Source organism: Pleurodeles waltl, chromosome 2_2 (genome assembly GCF_031143425.1).
Source record: "Pleurodeles waltl isolate 20211129_DDA chromosome 2_2, aPleWal1.hap1.20221129, whole genome shotgun sequence".
Taxonomy (NCBI): Eukaryota; Metazoa; Chordata; class Amphibia; order Caudata; family Salamandridae; genus Pleurodeles; species Pleurodeles waltl.
Genome location: NC_090439.1, coordinates 36,986,561 through 37,008,589, shown reverse-complemented (window position 1 = coordinate 37,008,589; position 22,029 = coordinate 36,986,561).

Here is a 22,029-nt window from a genome sequence, read left to right as displayed (position 1 = left end):
GGTTGTTCACTAATGTGGTGGCAAAATATCCCAGCAGTGTGCATGATGCGTGCATATTCCATATGACAACCATCAATCAACAATTCCAGAATGGACAATATGGGAACGGCCTACTTATTGGTAAGCAAACATTAAGTACCTAACAGACACAATAACAAATAGAAATGGGGGACACAATAGCCAACTCACTGTCTGCCTACACAGATAGGGACTTCCGAGGGCTGTTTCAGATACATGTACCATGCTTCATGTTATATATGCAATGTAAATCACCCTGCCATACATGTGCCATACATGTGAATACATTGCAAGTCAATTTTGCATAGGTTGCATTGTGTAAAGTCACACAGCAATGCATGACAGGCAGAAAATCTAGCCAACATCACTGTGTGAAAGAGTGGTGGCCTGTGTCCACTGGAGGGTGTTCCCATGCAATGCCCATAGTGCATCAACCATGTCATGGCTCCCACACCAAGAACTAGGTGCAAGGTAACAAACCATGGCTCATGGGTAGGTGATATTTAACTGTACAGGTAATAATCAGCAAAATGGCTCCCATATCAAATTTGCAATGTGTAATGCTATACACATTTATCACTCACCATGCCTCTGAGGCAGCACTCTTGGCTGGAAGGTACACCTGCACACACAAATACAATTCTGCAATTAAGGAAGAACCCCTACAACCCCTGTTGCAAGTGTTAATGTGTACTTGCTACGCAACTTGTGCACAAGTCTATTTCGAAGGAACCATAAAGTGCAGAAGGCCCAAAAGATTACAGGTTCCCTTATATGCAATGGAACTTGTAAAACGGCAGGCAGGATATCCATCACGTTTGTGACGGAGTATCCCATCCGCCAAGGTTGTAATCAGGCCATATACACTCAAATGCCTGTGCCACTTTAATGCAGGCCAACACCAACATCTTGGCATTACCATGGACCCAAGCATGTGTCTGTGCCAGCCATGTCCAGTATGTCTGGTATGTTACCACTTACCTAGGGAGGCCCCATATAAAATAATGCCATGCACATTCTGTCTCTCTGCACATGTAGTGTAAACACATAACATCGAGTAGACTAGAGCAATGGAAAATACCCACCACCAAAATCTGCTGCATAAATATGACAGTCAGGATGTTGAATTGTATGATGTATCTGCTCATGTACTGCATTTGACACCCCATAGAGTGATTGATCAGGCCCCTGAAAATGTCATGACACCAGCATGATTGACACATCATGTGATAGAAGTGCAAGACAATACCACTACACTTAACACACATGGGCAGGACTTCAGGGCTTTAGCCAATACAGTTAGCCTTAACATTGACACTGTTTCTTTTTTACATTTCAGTTGACCAAGGATATGGGATACAGCAATGACCCTATATGCAAACCCAAACTGGAGAAGGCATACAACCAGGCCCACATCTAGTCACGTAATGATGTACAGCAGACCTTTGGCTGGATGTTTCTAGGGGTAGGCTTTTTTATTCTCCCCTGTCTGCAAAATGATTGTGGTCTGTGTCATACTACACAACATATGTTTGCACACAAATGTCCCCTGAGATGGAAATGAGCAAGGGGAGAACCCAGGAAGGAGGAGGAGCCAGCTCACAGTGGCGACATCCAAAACACAGCTGCAGGTGCTCACAGATGCACACATATTGTGCAGAATTTCTTCACATAAGTACATGTCTGTAAATGTATGCTAGTGCTTCAACATGTAAATAAATGATAAATTGTAACATCTGGGGTGGAGTTTATGTCACACTTCCAGTAAAATAAACTCACCCACATCCAGAAAACCATAAGTAAGCCACAACAATCATCAATCAAGTTTGAGCAATGTCACCACCCTCAAAATGCCAGACACAATGCACTGATCTCTTAAAAGTGTGGCATGTAATGTGTGTATTGAAGAGAGACATATCAGCCAAATATGTGTTGGTAAAAAAAAAAAACAGAGAGATCCGATCTCTATGTGATATACTCGGCCCAAACGTGATGCTTACATAGGAAAATAGTAGTCCTAAACTGAGACAATACATCAGTGTGAGACATGTGACTACTCAAAGGCTATATGACTCTTCTTACTGATGACAAGTCATCACATTCACTGCATTTCCACTCACATGTATGACAAACAGTAAGTGTATCACAAAGAACAGTACAGCTGTATGGGTAGCTGTCAATCACTAACCTGTTCGTCCCACGGAGACACAATGTTGACCAAGCTGCTTGCTCCCAATTCCAACTAAAAATTGCATGCCTCCCTACTTAAATACACATGATTGGTACTGCAACGTCCGGGGGAAAGGGGAAGGGTGAGAGAAGTAGAGAGACACTGGAGTCGCAGGGCTGAATTCTGTAAGAGCCGGTCTTTCCTATGATAAAAGACACATCAGTCAAATAACTAAAATCTCATAACACATGTAAACTCTACTGTTAAACTATGATGTGCAATCTAGATTTACCTGTTGTGGTCCACTTTCCAGCTTTTGATGTCTCTCTCTCTCTAGGAATTTTCATAAACAATGTGGGTTGCCTATAATTAAATAGGATCCTTGAACCTCCAATACTATCCATAACTACTCCCACTGTGATCCCAGATTAGTACCACATCACCTCAATTAAGCCTACCTAGATGTTCCTTTAGTGGCTATCTTGCGTGCTTCACCTTGATGAGATTTCCCATGATACTGACTCACTTGACTAACAGATTTTTACATAGGCAACAATATTAACAAACTCTCAGGGAATTAGATTTTCCAGATATTCATGGTTAAACATTGTATTGTGCTAGTATTGTGAGGAATGCAATTATATTTAATAATGTTTAAATTGCACTGAAAACAGAGGGTTAATATCAAGTATTACGATTCACGTAATACTATGGAAACACAGGGTTAATCAATTGCGTCAACTTCATGAGCAACTGGCATCACAGCGTAGTTTTGAGCGTGACAAAGATAAGCTTCAACTTTGCTGAGGCGCAAAACACAGAACGTTCTGCATCAGCAGCAGCAACAAGTTGAAATAATGTAAATACCACTTTGAACACAGCAATAATAACCATATTCACAGTACATCATATCTGCTAACAACAATAGGAATGACACATTAAAGTCAGCGATAAGAAACGTATTCACAGTATCGTTTTCATAATAATTGTTCAATAGAAACTCCTTTCTGTGGTATAATGCAAGCAACTACAATAAGCATTATAGCATGACAAGTGGCAAACATCCCAAAGACCTTAAAACCCAAAGATGTGCCTTTTTAGGCGCATTACATCCCGGAACATTCGCCTATCAAATTTCAAGTCAGCAAGTATCAAGTTTTAACAATTAATGTTCTTAAATCATGTGCACTGTACATGTGGCAGGCCGGTGCACAAGAGGCCTGAAACTGCAGCTTTCCTGGTGCCCGGGCCTAAAAGCTGCTGTTTGAGGCCTCTTGTGCACTAGTGTGCACATAAGAAAAAAAAACAAGGACTGACCTGGGTCCTCACAGGGGATCCTCGTTCCCATCGTCTTGGCTCTCTACCTCCCTCTGCCCCCTGCTCGAGGGCTGCTGGCAGAGGGAGGCCTGGATCCAGAGCTGGTGCTGGCAGCAGCTCCATGCCGCCGACCTTGAGCCGAGAGTGCACACTGCCGCCAAGCTATGGACCACGCAGCACAAGCACAGAATGTCTGTGCTTGTGCTGTGTGGCCCATAACTGGGCTGCAGTGCGCATGTGGTGAGCTCTGATCCGCTAGCGGAGCCAGCTGAGCTTTTGGTCAAACTCAAGCACAGAGTGCCAAAAACCTCTGTTACCTCCACCAGCGGAGCAGAGCTCACCGCCCACCCCTACTATACATGTCAGTCTGCCCTACCAATGTATATCATTGAGGCATTACAAATGAGCCATTTAAGTTGTTGCAACCAGAATGGTTCCATGGCCAATTGCAATGTGCAATGTGTAATGTTCAATATTTGACCACAGTGTTTGTGTTCTACAATCACAGTGCAGTGTCTCAAGTTATGCCTTGCTTGTGGACCCAAGCCTTACACTGCTGGAGAGGTTGAGAGCTTCCGTGACCCCAAAGCTACCAGTGAGTGTCATTCTCTATGTTTAATATGTAGTGCAAGGATTGTGTGTGATGTTGAATGCTTTGTGCAATGACATGTTCAATGTGCATCTATTTCAAATCGAACTCCATATATTACCTATAAAACTGGACAGGAAGGTAGAGGTTGTGTTCTGGATGTGCAGTTGCCTCTGACTAATGTCAAGGAGGATCTGAGTGCTATCTCTGAGGGGCCACATGTTTGCTGATATGACCAAACAGCAATGACCACAGTGCCAGGATCTGTGAACAGGTGTGGTAGTGAATTCATAGGTGAATATGGCGGGGGATGGAAAACCTAACTACGATGTGTATGGCTAGCCCACACGGGGGTGGTGACTCACAACACCACAATGACAGTAAGGCTATGTGCCAAAATTACAAGGTCCCAACAAGCCATTCAGTGTGGTATCATGTAGTGTTCAAAGTGTTTAAGTTGAATGGATCAACATTGCTATCCCCTGTAATATATTCAGATATGGTAATGTGTGTTGGTCCAGAGGAATGCCTGCACAGCATACTCACATGCAATGCCAATACCCAATCTATCTTCAGATAGTGCTGGACATGATAGTCTCCAAAATGTACCACAAACAGGATTATACTATGAACAGCCTAGCCATTGCCTCCCCAAGATCCCTGTGCAGATGAGATGGAGGGCATGCATGCACACACCCATCAAATGCTGGTGGGCACCAAGGTGACATGAATATCTGGCACAAATGAACAGGTGATGGGTTGCATAGTGGGGACACATGCACTTACTTTGTGAAGATGTAAGAAGTTGTGGAACAGCCCACCATGTACTAACAGGAGTTCATACAGGAGTGGCTTCATACATTGCTGTGTGATGTGAGTGAGATATCCACGCTCCATGCTCACATATGATACTTGGCACATGTAAATTCTATCTAGCAATATGTCCAGATGTGTGTCCTTGCCATATCAGGCACCCAGTGTTGTGACAATACGTATAGTTTGCAGTCCTTGCTCCTCTTTGCCTACTGCCAATGGAATCAAGGACATTTCAGAATGCAGAAGGGACACTGATGATCAATGCAACATGAAGTGCGTGCCATATCATAGTCAGAAAACAGAATTGTTCCTAAGCTTACTCAATGCTGACATAGTCATGCCTAGATGTTTCATTATGCAACATTTGCTTAGCCTTAGTAAATTGACCATAGTAATTATTGAGAAGATAAATATTGTGCAGCTATATGATAAATTTGGCCTTCAAGATATATTTGGGATATGTAAAGTGCAACATACGATGTTTGAAGATAGTATTTTCTATCATGGTTGATGACTGTTTACCAAGTTAAACTTTGTATGACATGTTTTCTTTATGATAACACAGGGAACATGACCCTGAAAGAAGCAGAACCAGATAAGGAAAGATCGTTACTGGCACATGTGTAAAGTGCACAAGCCATTCAGGAAGTTGGGAAAGACCTTTGAGAAGGAGAAGGCATTGGGGCCTGGAGGGCATTTCCACAAGGTGAACCAATGCTTGAAATGCCTACCACCAGCAAGGCTCGGGTGCAGACATGGGTGGGTCTGCAGGAGCAGGACCATCACCTCCCCAACAGTCACACTCACCAAACTGTCTCCCATGCTTAAATCCAAAGACTCACACAGGACTTTGAGCAGGACCTGCAAAGAAAAGTTGCAGACCTTAAGTTTCGTGTTGCCAGCCTGGAGCATAAGATGGACAATACGCTCATCCTGTTTGGGGAGACTAAACAGGCAGTACAGATACACTAATGGGTAGGATGAGCCACAAGAACCATTTTTTCTCTTCACCTTGTAGATTTTGTTTTTATTGTCCATGTTTTTAGAAAGCTTAGTTTAGGTATGTTAGTGTGGTGTAGGATAATGTTAACAGGTTGTAGTTTTTCATAGGGTTGAGTACATTTTTAGAGGTTTGGTTTTATCATGACTGTTTAGTGGATGCAGTTTGATGTGTAAATTATGAGTTTAAAATCAAATGAAAAAATCCAAGAGAAATGTAACAGAAAGAAAGTAAAAAAGTATATATTTATTTAGGCCTAAATAGTTAGTTAATTTATGTATAGATGTAGTTACTGTTGTCTTTGCTGTTTTAAGGGGGGTTGATGTTTATCATAGTGTTTTAAATGTATAGAGTAAAGTATGTTAAGATGGTTGTAGGTAGAAGTTAATTTAAGGTATATAGGTTAGGTTAAAATAGTTAGGTTTTATATGTTAGGTAGTGTTAGTTACATATATTTAAGTTTTATTTAAATGCTGCTGTTTGCTACATATTACTCTCCATCATGATTTACTGTGTAGGAATTACCATGGCTGCTCGGGTAATGTTAGGTACATGCCTCTGTCTTTGCTAGCAGTATTTGGCTACATGTGGGACTAGGTGATTTCCCTATGGACAGGTACCTGTCAGTTTGGTCATGGAAACACATGAGATATCTACAAACATGGTTGAGCAGTGTGTGTGACAATCTGGATGTGAAAGGAAACACAGCACCACACAGGTATTCACATATGGTTGCTCTCTGGAGGTAAGCCATGGTGAATGCTTTGGTGGAATGTTGTTGTTATTGCACTCACGTTAATCCAAGGATTTTTAACTCACACACTGATGCCTGCCCCTTACACACTCATACTTACATTATTTGACTGTCACATCAATAATATTTGGATGCTACTATCCATGGTTAGACCAGCCACCTGTGGTATGAGTTACATCAGCTTTCACAATGGCTGCATAAGACCTGTTGCAATTAATGCTTGGAAGCCTCAGTAACTGATTGCTAGTCAACATACACATCCAGATCAGCAAATATGCTCCAATCTGAGTTTGTGACTTTGCTCATGCTCCAGTCCACACGCTTTTTCTTTGGCAAGTTGTCAGTGTATTTGCATCATGCAATGAAACATTTTCAAAGTAGTCCTGCCCCAGACACTCATACAACACACAGGTTATAGTTTGTGCATTCAGTTACAAGTAAAAAATGATATGTTGTTCAGAAGGGCAGATGTTTCAAACCAGTGGATATCCAGACAGAGTCCATTTGGAGAACATGTCATGGAACATGTATAGGAGAGGGGTGCTTCGGTGAGTAGGAGAATCACATTGCCATTGGAGTAGATTGGCCACTATAACAGTCCACAAATGTGTGAGGACAACAGAGGGAGCGTCATATTAAGTACAGTGCTGTTGTTTTGACACTGGTCTGCTGTTAAGCACAGGGCAAAGGAGAAAGTGGGTATGTGGCACAGAGAAATACTACCAGACACTTTTTCAGAAACAAAGGTATGCAATCCATATCTTCTTCCTCTGATGTATGCAGTGCCTCCTGTGATAAGGGCATTATAGGTTTAAGTAGAGGGAACCACACACACATTAGGGTCTAAACATGTGGATCCTGTGTCAATGGCAGCTTCACCTGTGGCAACACATAAGGCAGCACAGCAGCAAGAAGCATCTGCTGATTTTGCAACACAGTAGCAACGTCATGGTGGTAGGCACCCATGGTGGCAATGAAGGAATCCTGCTTCTGCTCCATGGACTCCAAGACATTTTGGGTTGCCCCTAGCTGGTTGGCAACCCGCTGGTGCCACTTTGGCAGGGCATTTGCTCATGCCTCTGCCTCATGACACCATTGATGTTAGCCAGAGACTGCTAGAGGCCACAGAGCAGTGAATGGGTGCTTGTATGGCAGATGGATTATGCTTATTTGGACTGAGGCATCTATGTACTGACCCTAGGGTACCCGTCATGGTCTCCATCCCCACCTACACCTTATCTGCCAGCTCCCACTTGACTCCTACTGCAGTCTGTTTAAAAGTTAGTTGTGGGTCCCGGGAGTCCAGGGCTCTGGATAGGCTGGTGGATGGTGTCTGTTAGTTATTGGGAAGATCATCTGGAGACCCCTGCAATGCTGTCAAGGCACCCTGCAACTGGAGATGGTGTCTGGATGGGGCCCAGGATGAGCTGGAGGGTGTCTGGGTTAATGGCTTGCAGCTCGTCATCCACATTATTGGTAAAGTCCAGGACAGTCAGCTGGCCAGGAGGTATACCTTTATCTTCTGCAGTGAGATAGAGAAATGTTAATGGTGATCTCTGTTAGATGCTAACATTAATTATCAGGTTGACATTCAAGTTTTCAGATCTAGCACTTTCAGTGCAGTACACCTGTTAGGCATGGGTTTTGATGCCTAATTTCACAGTATTTTAGTTAGTGATGCCAGTATCTCTTCATTGTTCTCACACTGTGTCCATACTCTGAGGGGATGGACCCTGTCCTAATGGGTAGATGACATTCACTGACATTACCCCCATTTCATAAAACTCCTAGTTGTTTATCTGCAGAGTGTTACACGTCCTGTGACTCAGGCTCACACACTTGTAGGTATACATGTCTCCTCTGATCAGCCACTTATGAGGCCATATGTATCATTCTTCACAATAGCGATTACCTAATTGCGACTTTTAGCGAATCGCAATTAAGTAATAGCTATTGGAATGTATGAAACTCCAGGAGTTTCATACTGCGATTTGCAAGGGCTTGGAAATGGACCTACCTCATTAATATTAATGAGGTAGGCCGCAATTTGCAAGCCTTTGCGAATGGCTACAATCACAGGGGTGGTGGACTGCTGGGCTCAGCAGCCACCATGTCTGTGATTGCATTTCAATAAAGCAATCTTCTTTTTTTTTAAATGCAGCCCATTTTCCTTAAAGGAAAATGGGATGCATTGAAAAATTAAAATTGAAAAGTTTTCTTTTCATTTTTTAAGAGTAGGCAGTGGTCCGTGGGACCACTGCCTGCTCTTAAAACACGTTTTCATATGCATTCACAAAGGGGAATGTGTCCCTTGGGGGACCCCTTCCTCTTTGCGAATGGGTTACCACCATTTTGAAATTGGTGGTAACTGCGATTGTTTTGCGACCGCATTCACGGTCACAAAACAATCATATACCTCTGTGTTTCAGTATTAGGAAGGGACCCCCTTGACATGTCCCATCCTAATACCGAATCAGTATGGAGTCGCAAATCCAAATTGCGATTCGGTAACAAGTCACTGAATCGCAAAATTGAACTTGTTACATACCAAAATGCATTTATGCGATCACAAATGGTTTGCTACATCTGGCACCAGGTTCCTGGTACACAGGTTAGTGTCACACAGTGATGCTACCCAGATCATACTCACATGCCTACAACACATGGATTATGCGTGACCATAGCCAATGGTCCTACATGTTGCTTTACTAGTGAAAGCTATGGGACTGGCATCACCCCACATGGTAGTAACGTTGTATATAGTGGGAAGTACCTACATAGGATTCCCACATCACAAGGCCCACCCACTTCAGCCTGGGTGCTTCCATGACTTCTGCCATTTGTGATGTCTAAGTGGTTACTGGAATCCCTAGTCAGGTCCCTGTTTGACATCCTCCAAGATTTCCATGTGCACCGTGAGACAATGTTGCATCATACTCCCTCATAACACATGCTGTATCTTTGCCCAGGTCCACATGAAATGTAGGTTGTAGTCCCCCAAAGGGTTATTCTCTGCCATCTCTTCCCAGGTGACTGGAGAAGTGTGGCTCAATGGTTAGAGCGGCAGACCCTGAAGCAGAGATCTGGCTCAAGACCAGGGTTCAAGTCCCGCTTCGGCAGGTCTTGGGCTCAATTCCCCTTGACCAGATAATTCTCGCCTCGGTGCCTAATCTAATTCATGGGTCCCACTCTGCAACTCTGGGCAATAGCTTGCTTAATCTCCACAACGGCCCCAACAGCGCTTGGATGCCTGGCTTCACCCTGGGGGTGCTCAGGAGTGGGCGCCTCACAGGGAAAAGCCAGGAGGGGTTCCATAGCGGTATGAGTACAGCGCCTTGAGACCCTAACGGGTGAGTAGTGTGCTATACAAGTGCTAATTTACATTTTACTAATTTACAGGTGTGAGACACACATTGCAAGTTCAAATCCAGCAGAGCATGTGTATTTGAGTGGCTACATTGCAGGACACATGTCCATTCCCACCTTCCCAGTTTGCACAGTCTCCCCATTCAGATTGAAGGGCAGTTTGACATGCACAGTCAGCACATATGATGCACAGTAGTAGCAGTGGTCCCAAAGCCCCACACATCATCATTAGTTTGTACACAAATGGTCCTGTGGTATACCTCTCTTGCATCCCCCCCACACCCAGCCCAATTGATTAGTTGTGATGGGTTCCTCTGGTCCCTCCCTTGGCCGTTGACACTTGTGTGCACTCACCCTGCATGCCAGGTCATCTGGGTGCAATGTAGTGTTATGCAGGGTGCATTAGACATGTCTCTTACCATGTCCCTATATGTGGATACCTCCAATAACCCACACCTGACCCTCCCCTCTCAGATGAGTTGTTTCTCCTGTGACACAGTCATTCTATTCAGAGGCTTTACATTCTAGATTAGTGTGCATGGGCCCAAGTAGGACCAAGTAGCTACTTGGTGCAAGGTGGCCTGCATTGTCACAGTCAGATTATGCAAGGTAGCAGTGTGCATGCTTGGTGTACTGTTCAGGCCATGTTTTTTATTGTGTATTTTAGGAGTTGTAGATGTGGTGAGTTCTGTTTTACATTGCACTGCAAGTGCCAGAATACAAAGAAAGGTAAACATGAACTGATGCTGCACTTCACACATTGCAGGGGGTAAGTGACAGATCTTTACTGTGCTGTGCAAATTGTGAGTGGTCAGTGCATATTACATTTCTTTGCTGTTTAACCAGTGATGTGCTAGCATACTACCCTTTGGCCTGCAGACAGTGCATTGTAGTGCTGGGACATAGCTGCATGCACCTTGCAACATAACCTAGTTGCCATGTTGCCCCTCGCTGTGACTTACCCTGTGGTTCTTGCAGCTCATGATAGGCTGCAGTGTCCTGTTTCCTGACTTCTGTCACCATCTCCTCAGAGATAGAGGCTGCCACCATCTCTTCTAACTCATCCAGCTGTTTCTTGGGTGCTGGACTTCCACCTCTGGTTTGCAATGCTGCCTCGTGGTTGCTGGCCAGTTTCTCCTTTGTCATGCGCTTGCAATCATGCCCATACTTTTTACAATCAATCACTGTCCTCTTGACTTCTGCCATACTGCTGATCTTGTCCACAATGGACTGCCATTAGGCCTCTTTCCTCCCTAATGATAATTTTGAGATGACGAATAGCTGGTGTTGATGCTCCGTCACCTCAGTGATCAGGATGTTATTCTCCTCCTCACTACACATCCACTTCCTCTCCCGGTCTCCTGGGAGTCTGTCTGGACATCCTGGCTGGTACAGAGGTTGCTGGGGTTGTCCTGTGGTCGCTGGTCTCCTGGGTTCCCGCATGCCTGCTTTAGGGTTTGTGTTCTGTTGTTTTTTTTCCAAAATGTGTCATTTTTCAACTCTTTTTTGACGCTTTTGGCACTCAAAAGTGACTGTAGAATGGCTTGCATCAAATCATGTCTCACTATTCAGCCTAGCCTCACTTTTGCAGCAGTAGTGTCATTTTTTCTTTGGACGCGGTGCACAGGCTAGAGTCATTGTTTTTTACACCGCCTAGATCCTAACTCCATGGTGCACCATTTTGTAAATACATTTTTGAGACATTGGTACGTTGCAGCAGCGATGCATCATTTCATGTAAATGAGGTTTTCAGTCTCTTCAGGCAGTCAGCTTGACAGTACAGGATGAATGGAAAGGTGCAACTGGGAGTTCCCAGAGATCACTGCTCACATCCATAGTTGAACCGGATGAATATGAGCAGGAACACAGTATAGAAGGGTCAGGATCCTTCAAAGGCTTGTTAGATGGGTTACAGTCCACATATGCAATGCTGATCAGTTCTGCCTGCTTTCATGGTGTCAGAGTTGGTGTCATCAGTTCAAACTGGGGAGCATCAGGAGTATTCAAGGAGTCCACAGCAGAGGTGTCTTTGTAGGTGCCCTGGCTCTGTGAAAAGAAAACCTGCAAAGGCTGGGACGACATCAATGGTACTTAGCTGTCTTCCTCCGAGGCCTGGTGACTCCAAGTACCTGTTGGTGGAGCAGCTTCAGACTCATCTCTTGTGCCAGGATTCCTTCACTAAGGAATTCCCTTGAGGCGTTTTTTGCTGGGTTGCCTACGGTTGTATGGGCTGTGTGGAGCCGTGTGTGGGCTGCATGAAGGGGGTTGCTGCAGCGCCACCAACAGGACCAAGGCCAAGTCACTCGTGCAACCACAAGGGGAAGTGACGCACGGTCAGATGTAGTCTTGCCAGGAGGACTCCAGTGCACATGGGGTCTAACAAATAGTCTCTGGGTGATTGGTCTCCTGTGGCACCCGGAGTGCTTTGTCAGTTTCCTGATGGTTCACAGGCATAAGGTTCCACTTTGGTGGTGAGATGCTCCTTAGGTGCTTATGGTGATGCACATGTTAATGATGACGTTGTTACCATTTGACAACATGTTCGACAGATGGCGATGACTTGCTGAGAGTGAGGATGACTGGAGGGACTTCATAGTCAAATCAGTGGTGCGGTTCTTATTCTTCTTTGGCATGTGCAGTTGCTAGCAGGGATGCCATCTGTCTCAAGTAGTCAGTGACAGGTGGCTGGATGGTTGCACTGTGAAGCGTGGGGCAGATGCACGGTTTGTGCATGCAAGTGGCTTACTTTCGGTATTCCTGCTGGGCTGTCTCCAATGAAGTTGCTGCACCCCAGTTTCTGGCTTATATTGATAGATGCACTGTCAGGGAGTGTTACGAGTCCTTAGACCTGACACATTTCTTCATTTCTCCAATGCCGGAAACATCAGTGTGACAGGTCTCTCACACACCCTTTTCCTCCTCTTCAATTCTTCTTTGTTGATGTGCAGCCATGCCACTTGCCACTCTTCTTCTGACCAGGTCTGGTCATGCACACTCATCTCTTCTCCTTTTCTGCTCACTCCTGTGATGTGGCATCCTGCCACATGTTGCATGTTCACTTCACCTGGACCTCTCACTAGCCGCATCCTGTTTATAGGATGGCATATCTTCTCCTGTTGTGGATGTGGTAATCACCCACACTCCACCTGTTCCTTCCTCAGGGATGGATGGAGGATCACCTTCCTTCAGCCTTTACTCGAGGGAGCAGTGCTTGTGCCTTGAGGCAGCACCTTTGCGCTGCTTGATCCTGCTTATGGTTGTGCATGCTTGGCAGGGTTAGTCACTCCATGTGACACTCTCATGGATGGGCCAATGGTAATAATTCAGTTCAGGCATGGCCAGCTGGAGTGGTCTGTTTTGTGCAGTGCATATGCTGGTAGTGTTCTTCTTACACCCCTTGAGTTTGTGCTCTGTCTGCGTCTTTTCTCTGACAGTGTGTACCCTGCCGAGCCGAGGTCCTTTTAGGCAGTGATGGGCTACTAGCCTGTCTCTTCATGGGTGTCATCTGATGGCACCTTGTCTACATGCTCTGCTTGCTTGTGGTCGTGGCCGTTCACCACAAGGGGGCATGTAGTACCCTTTCACCAGTCTCAGGTCTGCCATTGTAATGTCTCAGTGCCTTAGGCGCGCATGCAGATAGCGTAACAACACTGACATGTGTACTGTGCATGGAATTGGGCCAGGGCACGTGAAGCCAGACCCTTTTATTGACAGGTGCCACATCATTCATGATACCTGTGTTGGATGGGTGTGGGGTAAGTGTGAGAGCCAGCCCTCAGGGAGTGGCTGAGTACAGTGACATGCCCAGCAGGGCACTAAAGATTGCACCAGAGCCCCAATAGGTTCCCGAACGCCCTCAAACAGGGTGACTTTCTGTAAGATGAGGGAGGTCCTTCACAACAAACACATAGCAGCAGGGAAGCTGTCACTCCTTGTTGCACTGTCATCATCAAATGTGCCAAATTTGTGAAGATGTGAATGCATGCACTGATATCAGTGCTTTTCACTACTGGAGTGCAAAGCCACATTTTGTGGCGGAAGAAAGAGCTCATGTAAAAATTGGAGCAATTTTCCTCTTTAGCAGATGTTTCAAGTGGTGTAAAGCGAATTACAAATAGACCTGCATTGTGTAAAATCTGTAAATTTGCATTTCCCCCAGATATACCTCTTATGATAGACTGAGAAGTTTCTGTCGGGGCACATTATAGAAGGCCGTGTAAAATCTCTGCAGCTATACAAAGGAGGTATTACTGCTGTATGAGCTGCTTTAAAGCAACGTTTTCTTCCCTATTCTTTGTCCGTTACCAAATGGCTGCCCAGAGGACGTGCCTGACCTTATGTCTATAGAACGCATTCATTCATAAGGTAAAAAAAATACATTTTTTTTAATATACTTTTTTTTTATAGACAGTAGCTACTGGTTGACTTGGAAACTCAAAAGCCGAAGATTTCTTGGTAAACCGTGTGTGTCTTGTCACACAAGATGTCTTGATTTTGACGAGCATTTTTTATGGGTTCCTTCATTCAATGCAATCACTTCATTGTGATTACTTAAGTGTATCTACTCTGTTCTCAGACAGCAATTACTGTTTAGAATCTATAAACATTGATTCCTGCTCCATGATCTATTAAGTGCCCGTCTGCATGCTCTTGGTCTGTATCTGTTTATGGTGTTCAACGTTTTTATAAATAATGTTACATCGCCTTTTCTATTCCATTTTGGAGATACATATGTGTTTCTATTGCCCCCTTGGTCATTTGTTCAACGTCCTCCATTGTGGTTGTGACGTCACTCTCTGATGTATATTTTGCGTTTTTTGTATCATTTATACCCTTCCATGTTCAAATACGTGAATTACTTTGTGACTGGAGGAAAAGCGTGAGGCGATACATTGCTGACGTCTAAAGTTTTGGCCAAAATTGTGACAACAATAGAATGGTCTCTGTGGGCCATAATTATGACAAAGTGGTGCGGCGCAGCAAGTCACCTTGCTTCACTGTGTTAGGTCACAGGGAAAGGGCAGGAATGCACCATATTTATCCCAACAGAGCTCATTCCTGTCCTTTCCCCAGTGCAAGCGCAGAATGGGTTGCCAAATCTTCCACCATTCCACCATGGTTCAAGAGTGCCTCTGTTGCATGTAGAATTATTTATGTGCAGGAAGGGGCACCTTCCTGCACAAATACTATCACCTGAAGCTTTTTCCTCCTGCTATGTGTGCTTCAAAATGCAGCACACGTAGAAAGAAGAAACAACGCTGAGAAATAAAGTTATACTTGGGGAGGCGAAGGTTTTTGGAGCATTCCCAGGTCTACCACTTCTGGTAAATCTGAGAATGTGTCAAAACCCATGGGAACACTTATGCAACATGGGAACACTTATGCAACATCCATGGAACTTCTTACTGGTTCAGAGTAAGGTAACGCAGTGATTTGTGGTGCATTGTTTTACTTGAGATTTATGAAGCTACCCAGGGCCATGCAAGGTGGCCTTGTGTGGCTTCATAAATATCATTTTAAAGCTGGTTTGTGCAAGAGCAATGCAACAGGATCCGTAAATATGCCCCTTGGTCTCTACATGCTAGTTAGTCTAAGCTCACGCTATGCAGCCTGAATGTTGTCACTAGCTCCAGCATTCTTCATTCGTTACCAGGGTAGAGTGTGGCCTGAGACTTGCAGGCATCTTTGTTTCTCCTACAAGCCCTACCATGTTTCCGCATGGTCACAAAGAACATGCATCTTTAATTTTGCTCATTTGATCCCTCTCAGGAGCAGGAGGATTCTCATGACTCTTTACAATGTAAGCCCACCTCATTTATAAAACTAAAGATGAGAGAAGTCCAAGTGCTAAACACAGGGTAATTGCTATTGAGTACTGAGCCGGAATCCAGATTGCCTACATTGCCATAGGACAGAAAGAGCTCCCAATTTAGAAGAAATGGAGATGTGGGGAGAAAGGGACCTCACCTGAGCAGCTACATCAGCGAATCTACACGGACTGAAAAACACCAGTGTCAACACAGAGGCTCTCATTATGACCCTGGCAGTGAGTGATAAAGTGGCGGTAATACCGCCAAATCATGACAATGGCGGTGATAACTCCCATAGACAGCCAATGTACCACACCAACCGCCAGGGCGGAAACAGCACTCACCACAGTGGTAGTCGGCAACAGCCAGGTGGGAGACAAAGTACCACCCACCATATAATGACACTGCAAACCACCACATTTTCCGGGGTGGTACCAATGCCTTCAAAAGCCTGACGGAAACACTGCACAGAAGAGAACTGACTCACCATCGGAGACACAAGTGCGAACAATGCCACCATGGAACCTGAACTGCAAGTCTTCCCGATGATCTTCTACGTTGTGCTCCACCTGGAACACCAACACCGACGAAGACAACGACGGTGAGTACAGCCGCCTAGCACACAAAGGGAGGGAGGGAGGAAAACGAGAGTGACACACACGCACAACACACACCAGACGCACACACACCATACACACAACCAGCTGCACACGGAAAACAATGGCACCAGAGACACAGCAGAATAATACAAGGACAACAGAAATTGACAAAAGTGAATGTATTCATAACAACAGTTAAAAAACATTGAATTGACAAGTAAACAGATATGTACACATGTACACAAAGGGACACTGTCCAGTCCAAAGTTCAAAGTGCCCATTGCTCTGACCTGAGGAGTGCAAGGCCACAATCTCTCAGGTGGGTGACTTTCCAACTGGTTCTGGAGGGGGCAACATGCCCATTGCTCTGTCCTGCGGAATCCAAGGCCACAGTCTCTCAGGTAGGTGACTTTCCCACTACTTCTGGAGGGGGCAACATGCCCATTGCTCTGTCCTGGGGAGTGCAAGGCCACAGTCTTTCAGGTGGGTGACTTCCCCACTGCTTCTGGGGGTGTCCCTCGTACAGCCGCCCCTGGAGGATGGCCTACATGGCGTCCGCTGGTGGTGATGGCTGCGGTGTGGTGGTGTATGGTGGTTCCTCCTGGGCAGCTTCTGCAGTTGGTGATGGCTGCAGTGTGTTGGTGGAAGGCGGTTCCTCCTGAGCAGCCTCTGCAGTTGGTGATGGCTGCAGTGTGGTTGTGGATGGAGGTGTGTCCTGGGCAGCCTCTGCAGGTGGTGATGGCTGCAGATCCTCAGCTGGCAGTGACCTTCCTGACAGGGGTGGATGGCTTCTTCCCCTTCTTGGATAGAGGAGCAGGCTCGTTCCCCTTCTTGGATGGAGTTGCAGGCTCCTTCACCTTCTTGGATGGAGGCGCAGGCTCCTTCCTCTTCTTGCCTGGAGGTGTGGTATCCTTGCCACCACTAGTAGGTGGTGCCACCACTGTCCCCGTGGACTGTTTGGCTGAGGTGCTGGGCTGGAGCTTCGGCACCCTGTTCATATGGTCAGGACAAGGGGGGGGAAGGGAGGGAAGAGCTCAAGTTGGGCAAGGAAAAGTTTTTTAGGGATGGTGGGGCAGGGGGAAGGAGGAGTGATGGGAGTGGAGGTAGAGGCAGTGGTTGTAGGAGGTGTATGTCTGCTGGATTTGGGTGCAGGTGCATGGGCCGTATGCTGATGTGAGGTGGATGGCTGTTGGGTGTGTGAGTTCTTGCGTTTGTGTCCTTTAGGGGACAGAAAGATAGGGTAGGATGCGTGCAATGCTGTTGTGGAAGTGTCTGCTTGTGAGGTGTGTGTGCTGCTTGGTGGGGTGATGCTGGTGGTGAATGTTGATGTAGTGCATGCAGATGTGAGTGTGGACATGATTGGGAGGAAGGTGGAGGAGAAGGGTGAGGGGGAGACAGTAGAGGCAGTGGATGTTGTCATGTCTGCAACTGTATAGTGTTTGCGTGAGTGCTTGGGGATTGAAGTGTGGTGCTTGTGTTTGCCTGTGCCACTCTTGAGTGTTATCTTGTGTGCATGCTCATCTGTATGTTTACCTGGGATGGGTTGAGGTTGAGGAGAATGGGACTGGGAAGTGGTAGTTGGAGGGGGGACGCTAGAAACAGGGACAATGGCTGCCATCAGAGAGGAGGCCAGAGCCTGAATCGATCTCTGTTGGGCCACCAATCCACTGTGAATGCCCTCCAGGAATGCATTGCATTGATGCATCTGGGATGCCAGGCCCTGGATGGCATTCACAATGGTTGATTGCCCTACAGAGATGGATCTCAGGAGGTCAATAGCCTCTTCACTCAGGGCAGCAGGGGTCACTGGGGCAGGGCCTGAGGTGCCTCGGGCAAAGGAGATGTCCACCCTTCTGGGTGAGCGGGCATGGGCAACTCACTGAGGGGCTATTGAGAGGGGGGTGCTGGTAATGGGGGTGGCGGCTGTACCTGCAACTGAAGTGCTCACAGAGGTATCCGCCATCACCAAGGAGCTTTCATCGGAGGAGGTATCTGAGTCTGTGTTGTCACCTCCAGTCTCAGCCGTGGTGCTCCCCTCGCCCTCTGTCCCATTGGTTCCCTCGGCGTCGGTGGACTTTGCTTCCTGGGTCCTGTGGGATGCAGCTCCCTCTGTCGCCAGTGCCCCTGCTCCTCCGCCAGATGATGCTAATGCAAACGAGGACAGAATAACAAAACAAAAAAGGGGGAGAGAGAGACGAAGGATACACTGGGTCAATGACTGCATCAACACCACAGGTGGCATACACATCACCATCACACACAGGGAACAGGCTTAAGCATTATGCATTGCACTGCCAGTCATATGGCTAGTTACTAAGGCAAGATGAGGGCCACACACTGCCAACTGCAGCACTCCTGGGACCCACAATTCCCTGCCTGAAATGGACAGCTAACAAGCTAGGTTACCTGTATTTGCCATTCACCCATTACCCTTGAGATGACCCACGCTGCAATGTCTGGCCTGGCCATAGGGGGCACCCACTAACACACATCCACCAACCGGATACCACCCCACCTGCCAAAATATGTAAGGATATCCACTGTACTCACCCCCTTGTGGCTGCTGTGATTCCCTCAAGCGCCCAGCCAGCTCAGGGTAGGCCACCGCCAGTATGCAGGCCATCAAGGGGGTCAGGGTCTGACAGGCACTCCTTCCTTGTTGGGAGGCCATCCCCAGCTGGGCCTCCGTGGTCATCCATGCCCAGCGTCTCAGGTCCTCCCACCCTTTCTGACAGTGGGTGCTCTGCCTACCATAGACCCCCAGGGTCCGTACATCCTTGGCGATGGCATGCCATATTCCCTTCTTTTGATGGGCGCTGACCTGCAGAGGAAATACAGACAAGAGAACACCATTAAACAAACAGTCCAGCCTGTTACACAAAAGGCCCACCAAACCTGTTTCCATCACCATTGGCAGACACATCGCCCAGCGCCCACCATGTACACCACCACAAGACAAACCCCCTACCCCACCTTACACGATGCTTGCACACGAATCCCCATGTATCTTACCCACATGCATTGTGCCCAAAGTGTACTCATCTGTTGGTCTGGAGGCCCATACAGCAGTCCGTACTGGGGTAGGACCCCAACCACCAGTCACTCCAATTCCTCCAATGTGAATGCAGGGGCCCTTTCACCCAGTCACATGAGCATGGTAAGTTCCAGACACAGGTCAGAGCAGCACACACAGTGTAGGTGTTCTCCTGTTGAAGGTCAGGAAACAAGTGAGGAATCAGATAGAAAATGGTGGTCATGTCCGCAGCGGTGTACACCTTCACAGCCGACACAGATCCCCATTGGCCCCTGTACTCCATAGAGCTCCATATTATCCAATGAGGAATTGCACGGTGGTGCAAGAGCACCTTCTGCCACGACGCCCAACGTCGGAGGCATTACCTCACTTCCACCTGTCCCTACATACAGGACAGGCGGTCGCCATTTCAGGGGGGGAAACAGTAATATTGGCAATAACTGTGTCACTGATTAGATTGCCACATACTTCACCATTGCCACTGTCCCATGACATAAGTATACCAAATCTACTAAAGTTGTGGTTCCATTGTTCCAATTGTGACAGCCTACTAACTCTTGTGTCCCTTAGATACCTACCTCTGCAGATTAATAGGAGGTGGAGACATACCCCCGTGTACAGACCCCTTGTGGACTTGGCTACACTGGAGGACAGGCACATTATCCCCACCTATAGACTGGACAGGGCCACAGTCACAGAGCTGGGTGCCCAATTGGAGCCAGACCTGATCTCATCTGTCCGTCATCCAATTGGGATCCCCCCTCTTGTGCAAGTTCCATCAGTGCTCCATTTCTTGCCAACTGGTTCCTTCTAAGTGGCACTGGGCTTGGCAGCAGGAATGTCACAGCCAATGTTCTCAATCGTGCTGGCAAGAGTGCTGTCTGCCCTGGTAAAACCCATATGCAGCTTCTTTGCTTTCTCCCAGGTGGAAGATTTGGCCACTGTGAAGGCTGGATTCTATGCAATGGGACATATCCCCAATATTATTGGGGCGATTGACGGTACACATACTGCGTTTGTCCCCCCGCCAGAATGAACAGGTGTTCAGAAATTGTAAGAGTTTCCACTCACTGAATGTACAGACGGTGTGCCTGGAGGACCAGTAAATCTTCCACATCAATGGCAAGTATCCTGGGTCGGTGCATGATGTCTTTGTTCTGAGTAATAGCAGCATCCCAAATGAGATGGCCCAACTACAGAGGCACAGAGTGTGGCTAATGGGGGAGAGTTGGTCCCCACCCACTGCATGTAAGTGTATGCCTTCTGGTTTTAACACCATAGGATTGTGTGTGGTTCAATGTGCTCCCTCAATACTTGGAGGAGACTCTGGTTACCCAAACCTATCATGACTGCTAACCCCTGTGAGGAATGCCAGGACAGGGGATGAGTAATGTTATAATGAGGCACATGGGTGAACCAGACAGATCATCGAAAGGGCCTTCGGCCTCCTGAAGGCCAGGTTCAGGTGCCTCCATCTGACAGGTAGATCCCTGTGCTACTCACCTGAAAAGGTCTGTCAGATACTAGTGGCATGCTGCATGTTGCACAACCTGGCCCTCAGATGCCATGTACCTTTTCTGCAGGAGGAGGAAACTGGAGATGCCCCTGTGGCAGCAGTAGACCCTGAGGACAGTGAGGATGAAGAGGCCGAGAATGAGGATGGGGACAATAGAAGGACAGTTATCCTTTAGTACTTCCAATGACACACAGGTGAGACAGTGCAACTGCACATTTCTATGACTATTGATGTATTTTGTATGGCTGTGGCATGATGGCATTGATTTCCTTTTTATATTAACTTACAGTCACCTATGGTTTGTCATTTTACAGATGTTGGTGATATTACAACTGTATAGTGATGTGCTGACTAAAGCCAGCTACAGGTCATTATTTCTATGCTCTCACAGTGTACTGTTCATTTGCAATGGATGTGACTGTTTCTCTAAATACACATTTTCAAAACATAAACTACTAGTAGTCAAGTTGTGTTCAAGGGTGTTTATTATAGTGCTAGGAAATGGAGGGAAAAATGCAATGGAATGGGGTGATGGTAGAGGAAAGTCCTGGGAATTGTTCCAGTCTGTTTGTAGCAAAGGTGCAGTGTCCAATTGGCCATTGAAAGGAGAGCAACAGCAGTTCAAAGTGTACAAGGTAACTGAGTGGGACACAAGGGGGACAATCAGGAGAGTCTCCTTTCCTGGTGGGGTTCTTGGCAAGTGTCTCTGGCTTCTGTCTGGGTCGCAGGGAACGTTTGCGGGTGGTTCGCCTTCTTCAGGGAAGGGATGCTGGTGGCCTGTGGGTCCTGTGGCGTGGCCTCATGCCCACTAGCTGCAGCGGATATGGAGGGCTGGTCAATGGACTGGCTAGTGGACAAGGTGACTAAGTGGGACACAAGGGGGACAATCAGGAGAGTCTCATTTCCTCGCGGGGTCTTGGCAAGTGTCTCTGGCTTCTGTCTGGGTCGCAGGGAACGTTTGTGGGTGGTTCACCTTCTGCAGGGAAGGGATGCTGGTGGCCTGTGGGTCCTGTGGTGGGGCCTCATGCCCACTAGCTGCA